The sequence below is a fragment of the Rattus norvegicus genome, chromosome 2, assembly GCF_021556685.1.
Source record: "Rattus norvegicus strain SHRSP/BbbUtx chromosome 2, alternate assembly SHRSP_T2T, whole genome shotgun sequence".
NCBI classification, from domain to species: domain Eukaryota; kingdom Metazoa; phylum Chordata; class Mammalia; order Rodentia; family Muridae; genus Rattus; species Rattus norvegicus.
Genome location: NC_141535.1, coordinates 128,032,687 through 128,042,401, shown reverse-complemented (window position 1 = coordinate 128,042,401; position 9,715 = coordinate 128,032,687).

Below are 9,715 nucleotides of genomic sequence, written 5' to 3'. Positions count from 1 at the left end.
AAACCACTGAATTGAGAACGGGACCCCCGTTGAAGGAATCAGAGAAAGAACTGGAAGAGCTTGAAGGGACTCAAGACCCCATATGTACAACAATGCCAAGCAACCAGAGCTTCCAGGGACTAAGCCACTACCCAAAGACTATACATGGACTGACCCTGGACTCTGACCTCATAGGTAGCAATGAATAGCCTAGTAAGAGCACCAGTGGAAGGGGAAGCCGTGGGTCCTGCGAAGACTGAACCTCCAGTGAACTAGACTGGTGGGGGGAGGGCGGCAATGGGGGGAGGGTTGGGAGGGGAACACCCATAAGGAAGGGGAGGGGGGAGGGGGTTGTTTGCCCGGATACCGGGAAAGGGAATAACACTCGAAATGTATATAAGAAATACTCAAGTTAATAAAAAAAAAAGAAAATCATTGAAAATCTCAATAAAATTCTCACAGTGTAATTCAAGAACACATCAAGATCATCATTCACCATGATCAAGTAGGATTCATCCCATGGATGTAGAGATGGTTTAATACATGAAACTCATCACTGTAATACAATATATAAACAGATTCAAGGGAAAAATGCGACATGATCATCTCCTCCGATGCTGACAAAACCTTTTACAAAATACAACACCTCTTCATGTTAAAAACTACTGGAGAGACTAGGAAATCATGGCATATGTCCAAACAAAATAAAAGCAATATATAGCAAAACAGCAGTCAATGTCAAAATAAATGGAAAGCAACTAAAAGTAATCCCACTAAATCTGGGACAAGGTAAAGGTGCCCACTTCCTCCCTATCTATTCAGTCAAGTACTAGAAGATCTATCCAGATTAATTAGACAACAAAAAGAGATCTAAGAGATACAAGTTGGAAAGGGAGAAGTCAAAGTATCACTATTTGCAGATGATATGATAGTATACATAAGTGTCCCCCAAAATCCCACCAGGGAACTACAACAGATGCCAAAAAAACTTCAGCAAAGTGGCAGGATATAAAAGTAACTCAAACAAATCAGTAGCCTTCCTTCATATAAAGGATAAACAGTCTGAGAAAGAAATTAGGGGAAAAGCACCCATCTCAATAGCTACAAATAATATAAAACATGGTAGTGTAACTACCATATTTTATATGGTAACCAATGTCTCTTTCCATGCAAGTGAAAGATCAGTACCACAAGAAATTCAAATCCTTGAAGAAAGAAACTGAAGAAGACCTCAGGCTGGTAGGATTAATGTAGTAAAAATGGCCATTTTGTCAAAAGCAATTTACAGATTCATTGTAATCCCCATCAAAATCCCAACACAATTCTTCATTGAAATCGAAAGAGCAATTCTCAACATCATACAGAAAAAAAGAAACAAAAACAAAAACAAAAACAAAAACAAAAACAAAAGAAAAAAACCAAAAAACAAAACCACCGGACAGCCAAAACAATCATGACCTCAAGCTGCACTACAAAGCTATAGTGATAAAAACCACATGATATTGGTACAGAGACAGATAGGATGATCAATGGAATAGAAACCAAGAGCCAGAAGTAAAACCATACACTTATGGACACTTGATCTTTGACAAAGAAGCCAAAGACATACAGTGGAAAATAAAGCATCTTCAATAATTGGTGGTTATCTATCTGGCCATCGGTGTGCAAGAGAATGAAAACAGATCCATATTTATTACCTTGCATAAATCTCAAGTCCAAGTGGTTCAAGGACCTCCATATGAAAACAGATACACTAAATTCGATAGAAAAGAGAGTGTGAAAGAGCCTCAGGCTCATTGGCACAGCACCCTAAGCATCATGAACAGAATACCAATGTCTCTTGCTCTAAGATCAACAATTGATAAATGGAAGCTCATGGAACTGAAAAGCTTCTGTAAGGCAAAAGACTCTTTCAAGAGGACCTATCAGCAATCTACAGCTTGAGAAAAAAACTTCACTAATCCTACATCTACAGAGGGCTAATATTCAACATATATAAAAATGTCAAGTAGTTAACCTTCATAAAATAAAATAACCCAATTTCAATGTGGTACAGAAATAAACAGATAATTCACAACTGAAGAATCTCTGAGATTCCACTGGTTGAGAAGCATCTAAAGAAATGTTCAAAGTCCTTAGTCATCAGAGAAATGTAATGCAAAATGACCCTGAGATTCAACTTCACACCAATCAAAGTAGCTAAGATCAAAAACTCAAGTGACAGAACATGCTGGTGAGAATGTGTAGAAAGAGGAATACTCCTCCATTGCTGATTGAGATCTCCAGATCTCAATCTGGAAATCAATGTAGTGATTTGCTAGAAAATTTGAAATAGTTCTACCTGAGCATTTACTTGTACCACTCTTAGGCATGTACTCAAAAGAAGTCCCACTATATCACAAGGACACATGTTCCACTATGTTTATAGTGGCCCTACTTGTAATAGCCACAAGCTGGAAACAACCCAGATGTCCCTCAAAGACAAAATGGATACAGAAAGGTGGTTCATATATACAGTACAATACCATGCAGTTACTAGAAATGAAGACATCATGAATTTTGCAGGCAAAATGATGAATCTAGAAAATATCATCCCAAGTGAGCTAACTCAAACACAAAAATACATCCATGTTATGTATTTGCTGACAAAAGGATATTAATCAAAATGTATAGAATACCTAGAATACAACCTACAGATCTTAAGAAGTGTAACAAGCAGAGAAGCCCAAGGAAGGAAGCTTCAATTTCACTTAGAAGGGGGAAGAAAATAATCATGGGAGGCAGAGGGAGGGAGGCACTTGACTAGGAAAAGGGAGGTTAAGGTGGTAAGGAGAACAGGACCAGTGGGAAGGAGCTGGAGAGAAGCCCAGAGTGCCAACATAATAAATGTAAATAAGCAGTCTGGGGAAGGAGGATGTGGGAGAATCTTTGAGAGAATATCAGAGACACTGGAGGTGAGCGACATTAGAACTTATTGGGTTAAAACACTGGTTAGAGGGAACTTGAAAGAGTCTACCTCCAGTAGGTATGCAGAGCCTCAAGTGGAGAGACAGAGTTACTAACGCACAGTCAAAATTGCTAAGCCAGAATTGTTCCTTTCTAAAAAAAAATACAAGGACAAAAATGGAGAAGAAACTGAAGGAGAAGAGGTCTGGTGATTGGCCCAACTTGGGATCCATCTTGTGGGGGGGGCATTAAACCCTATGCTATGATGTGAGTATAGATGGGAGCCTGGCATGGATGTGTCAACAAATGATAAATAACATTAAATATAACATTCTGTGGATTTCAGACATTTTTGAAAACTATTTGTGTATGTAATCTGGACTGTTGGCTCTTAACTACTTTCAGCTGTTTCTATATAAAACATCTAGCAAGCCCCCCGTACCCCCAACAATGAACTGAGAGCCAAGAATTTTCTATCTGGCCCTTAATCATCTAAAAGCAGTTTGTAATGGCAGTAATAGAAAGACTGGCTCCAAACTTTGGACTTTAAAAATTTTTGTAACAATAAGGAAATTTATACCAATGAAAACCCTGTTTCTTAATCAAAATAAATTCTGTACTAGTGTAAGAAATTATGACTTTAACTTAATAACCATTATAAGGATTTCTACCAAATGCTATTATTGCTGTACAATCAATTTCAGCTAATGCTTACCTGTTAAATTATGACCATTTCTAGAAATTCCCTAGAAAGACAACCTTAGAATAACCAACTCCAGCACCCAAAATCCAGGGAACTGGGTTCATGACTCTTCATAATTTCTTCAGACTGAATATGGGCATTGAGATATCTTGAAGGGGGAAGGTAAGGAAAATGAGGTAGTTGGTTAGGCCTTAAGAACGCCACACTAATGATTATTATAGTCTCTGATGTCTGTCCAGATTGGATTCATCTGAAAGTCCCTGAGATCAGGAGTTCAGCAGGTCAGTTCAGCAGGTCTGACAACGGACTCACCAAAGCTATGCATTCTGCAACATACAAATCTCAAAGCAAAATTTAAGTATCATCAGGATAGCTGTATGGATTGTACCAGTCTCTATAGGATATACAGACTGGTTAGGATAAAATTCTGTTCCTTGTTTGTTTTATTCCCTTGGCTTTAGTTCTTCAGGAGGTCTCCCTCCATCAAATCTGATCCATGTAACTCTGGAAGGTGTGCAGAGGCTAATCACCTTTTCTTAAATTGCAACAACAAAACATTTCCCCAAATCAGCATATCCTTTAGTTGGCAACAAAAAGCTTGTATGTTGAATTCTCTCCCAAAGAAATAATATAACCACAAAACTCAGAATCACACCCCTTTTGAAAATCAAAACAATCCAAAACAAATGAAGTAAACTAAAATACAGTTTGAGCCTATTCTTAGGCTTTTCTAATTTGTCAGGTCAGGAAATAAACCCAAAATTCCTGTTTAGCCCAGGAACAGAGAACATGAGTTTCCTGTAGACTTTAATATACCATCTATCTGTTGTGCTCTCTAGCTGGAACCCAGGCTTCTATTTATTAACACCTTTTATAGCAGGCAAATATCATTGCTCTCTACTTGGAGTCGGTGACTAATTTTTCCCACGTGATTCAAACTCTGTATATAAATCTATCCTAAAAGGAAATAAACCAGCCTTTGAATTAAATCATACCCCAATCAACATCTGCTATGGAAGCAGGCAGTTTCCATTCTCTAGCTCTATATGGCTCAGAGCAGTCTATACTTTTCATAATGGGGGTGGGGGTGGGGGTCAGAGGTCTCTTTCTTTGTTTCAAGGTTTCCATGCTGGAGTTCATGTGACTCATCCCTGAGTAGCCTTTCTCTTTAGAAAATAAAACTTTAACTTTCAGGCTGAAACCTTAAATTTTTAGTAGATTCTTGCCTAATATATTATATCATCACCTGTTGCACTAAATAATAAAAAAGGAATGCATCATCCCATGCTACTGGCCTCGTGGCACTGGCTGGGTGTTCTCATCTCTATAGACTATCTAAACCTTTGCTCTAAAATCTCTCCACCTGACTCACTAAGTTCCCATGGCGGGTCACATTCTGGGGCTGGCTGGGATGCCTTGCACCATACCTTTCTCTGGGAAGGAAAACACCACAAAAACTTAACACAGAATCAACAGGTAATTCAATGGCTGGGCAAAACTACTAATATCCTAATTAGCAAGCCATATTAAATTAAATCTAACAGTGGTGAATCCTGGTGGATTTGTCATCTATCTGGGGGCCTCAAGTTCGTTACATCTTGTACCCCAATATATTTCTCTGATGAAAAATCTTAAGTCACTTTTCTCACGTCCAGGGATTGGTCCCCTTAAATCTTTATTCATTGGGGGAAGGTCCTTGCCACAATCTCTAGCAGCTGAACATAAATTATTAATTATAGAAACCCCCCAAAAGCAAAAGAAAAACAGAGAATGGGATATCAATCTAGACCCAAAAGAAATTAGGTAACAAACTATAAAATAATGTCAACAAATGAAATTGCATGTTAATAAATGAACAAGCTAATCTAAAAGGGTACATATTATGCAAGGCCAAATGGATAAGTCACAAATAAGTTGCTATAAGTCCCAGAAAATTTCATTGTAAAATATTACTCAACCAAAAGAAAGTTCAAAATAATAACATGTATTAAAATCTAATAATCAAAATAAAACTAGGATTTCTGAGAGTAGGGTTCTATAGTATAATATTTTTAACTCTTCAGAAAATATTTTCAGGTAAGTGATATTTGAGATGGATCATAAATTCTCTATATCCCTTTTAGTAATCAAAAATTGGTTCACTCTATAAAAAAACTGATGTTATAAAAATTACATAATTCATCTTTTAGTTCCTGTATATATTTCTAAATATTTTATGGAATGAATAAGTTTTAAAAAAACATAAATATATTTTAAAACTGTCTTCTACAGGTATGCATATTTATCTGTTTATGACTTATTTATTTTTAATTATGTGTGCTATTAAAACTTGTTTATTTCAGAATCAAATAAAGTGAGATCAATAATAATAAATGTTTTCAATGGTGTGTTTAAATTAAAGCACCCTTTTCTCTCCAGCTATCTTATTCTTTCCACGTATTTAATTTCACATATTACAAACCTACATTATAAATATTTTACTTGTCAGTTATGATTTTTACAATTTTCATAGGACTTTATAAAACTACATTAATATTTGATGTATTTCAAATTTCAAACTGAATGTGTCACGGAGAACACTGTGTCCATCTTAAGTAGAATTTTGTAGCCCCACCTCCATGCTTCTTTCCCTATAATCTTTCCAAGATAACAATGTAGTAAATGATACATTTGCTTACTGTTCCTGTTTAGATTTGCTTTTTATAATTGTTTTTGTATTTTGAAAGACATTGATTATTTAATGATGACCACTTGATTTGTCTCCATTGTTTAAAATGACCACTGGAATTTCAGCCTGTATCATTTTCCAATCCAATTTCAAATCTTATCTTTGGTAAAGATTGTTAATACTATTATTGGACAGTTTCTAAGAGCTTTCTGAAAAATAGTACTTGAATAATCTGATAGAAACTTATCACTCAAATAAGGTAAAGCAGTTGGATAAATACTATGGCTTTACTCTCAGAATATAAAGACTAGTGATAAAAATAAGTGAGTCTCCAGTAATTATGTTGGATGGCCTACATTATTTGGCCTACAGTATGTGAATTAGTGTAGTAAAATGCACTTCTCACTAAGATCATCTTTCTGATGACAGAAGGAAAATTATACGTTTCAGAAACCCATCTTAGATAAAGACAATGAGAAATAAAAAAAAGTTGTCATATTTTTGTGTCAAGGGCCTCATACCAGCTTGTGTGTGCTGCCTGGTTGGATGCTCAGTGTCTGCAAGGCCTCAGGGGTCCAAGTTAGCTGAGACTCCTGGTCTTCCTATGGGGTTGCCCTCCTCCTCAGCTTCTTCCAGCTTTTCTCTAATTCAACAGCAGTTATTCCTGGCTCTGTCCATTGGTTGGATGTAAGTATCCAAATGTCTTTAGTTGCTTAGCTATTTTTATTTCCTTCTTCATCATTAATTTTTAAATATAAAATATTCAAGATACTACATTCTTGTTTCATTTAGGCAATATATGAATAAATTGGCTATACTTGCTAAGATAAAACAGATCATAATTCAAAACTGTTTTCACAACGGATAGAAAAATGGCTATGTGTCAAACCTGCTTCCTACTCTACACAGGACAAGATTTTTTCCCACAATCTTTGTAACTTCAATTCTATAAAGATCTCCTGCTCTGAATGGGTACCGGCTGCATGTGGTGCACATACATACATGCAGACAAAACTGAAACACACAGGAAATAAAATATCAATAAATCATTAAAAGGAAAAATGCAATTCAATTAGCACAATATTTTTAAAATTACTCAATACCTTGAAGAAGCACATATAAGCAGCTCATGGACAGGGAAAGTTTTAAGGTGGGCTCACATTTAAAACGAGAAAGGGCTGAGAGGATGGCATGGTCCTTCAAAAACTGGGGTTGAACACTGATTATGGTCTCATAGCCTACCAGGCTGTGTGACACTGAAATACATATTTTATTAGATTGTTATCAGATAGTATACAAGCTAGCCAGGATAAAACATAGATTTTAATCCTTTCTTTAGCTGGAATGGAAAAATAAATGTTCTTTTTAACTGATGAAGTGTTGGACTGGGTGTTAGATATATTTTATGCTTTTAATTACAAAGTGATTATAGTTGGCTCATCTTACATTTGAGAGAAAAGTTTTTTTTTTTTAACTAGAGGATGAAATGTGGAATGATGTCATTATGAGGTGAGGCAGGTACACGATGGAAGGAGGCCTGTCAGTGGATGAGAAGGCAGGATGGACGGGAGAAAAGTTTGAAAGAGGAGGAGGAGACTGGGATGGGAAAGCAGGGAAAGCCATGGAGAGAGCATGGAGGTTGATGTAAAGACTCCACTCTGTATTATAGGTTGTTATGGAAATTCTTAAGGGATGGATGTTTATAGGGCTTTGTTTAGATGGGCAATTATATTTTGGGGATTAGAAAAAAAGGATTATGTGTTTCCTTGAAGATGGGAGCGCTTGGAGATGGTACCTAATGCATGGCTGAGGTAGCAGAATGGATAGTTGGATCTGCCAAATTCAGTCTGGTTGTCTTTAAAAGTGGTGTATCCAGGGTTAACTAAAAAAAACATAGGATGCCTTCCAGTTCAAATAGACGATGAGAAATGCTTCAGGTTTCAGTGCAATTCTAATTCAGTCTTTACAGTGGAAATGAATATCAAATGCCTCTACCCTCCCATGATTAATTTTAAAAAGCAGAAATAAAGTATCTGAATACCAACAGTATGTCTGAGAATTAGTTATTCTCAACCTGTGAATTGATTATGGACTACCTTCAATTTCTTTTATGGTATATGAGATCTTGTTTCATATTCAAACTAAACTCACCACAAAATTGAGTGGAAGTCTCCTTTTTACAATATACTATATACATGATTACCCAGACATTATATTGTAGTTTAAAAATCTAAGGATAATATGTTTTGTATTTTATACATTTTATTGTTTTGTAGTTACAATACTTGGAAATAAATAAAAAGTTAAACAATATAGCTATTTTAAAAATAAAAATTAGATATCTTTACTTTCTCTGCATATTTCTGGAAATTTCTAGTTTGTCTTTTTGGCTTCATCATAAGAATGCATGAAATCCTAAAGTGTATCTCTCTGCTGACATTGTGTTGCTGACTATATCATAGGCATGGCTTTGTTTAAGGATGGATTCCTCTTCATAATCGTGCAGAGTGCTGCATTTCAGAAAAATATTACAGGTTAATTCATCTAGGGGAAATTTTATAGGCGCAATTAAATTTTCTATTGCCTTAAAATTTTGTTGTGAAGTTAAATATTTCACCTTACAGAAATAATAAAATAGTCAGTAAGTGAAAGGAGGTATTAAGTGGGCTATGTATTATGAATTACATTCAGAGAAACTATATTATTAAATAATGGCAATAAATTAAATGACAGTTTGATGTATTATAGTTGATATTATTAAAATGGGTTGTAGACGATTATTACATCATAGAGAAAATAACAAGAATATTAGATGACAATAGTCCAAAAAATATGTGGTACCTTAAGTTATGTAATTTCAAACAAGTTGCTATATATTAAATTGCTGATTCTCCAATTGAGTCAAAATCCATATTAATAAGGTCCCTTTAAACAATTAGACTTTCTTTTGCTGAGATGTAATAGTTGGCACATGGTTGGTAAAGGGAAGACATTTGTAGAAGTTCAAAGGCCTGAATGTGTATATTTTGCAAGAATAGAAACTAATGAACCACTGAAAGATAGCAGTATGCAAAACAAGAAATAGTATAAGTTAATGTTTTATAAACCAATACCAGTATGATAAGAATTACGAAGCTATCAGTGAGGTCATATGATTGACACTTATCAGCTAAAAGTATGAAGGCTTAGGAGAGTTTTTCATTAATTTGGTGCTGCTAATAATAAAAGTTGCTGTGTCACTCCCTATGAAGTAGTATATAATTATCAACTACAGAAAAACAACATCAACAATGTAACCCTCTCTGTTATTCTTTATTCAAGAAAGTATTCCTATTTTTTCTACAGAACACTCTTCATCTCTATTATTAATCAAATATTCCTGCTTTGAATGCTCCTAAATATTTATTTGCCCATGCATA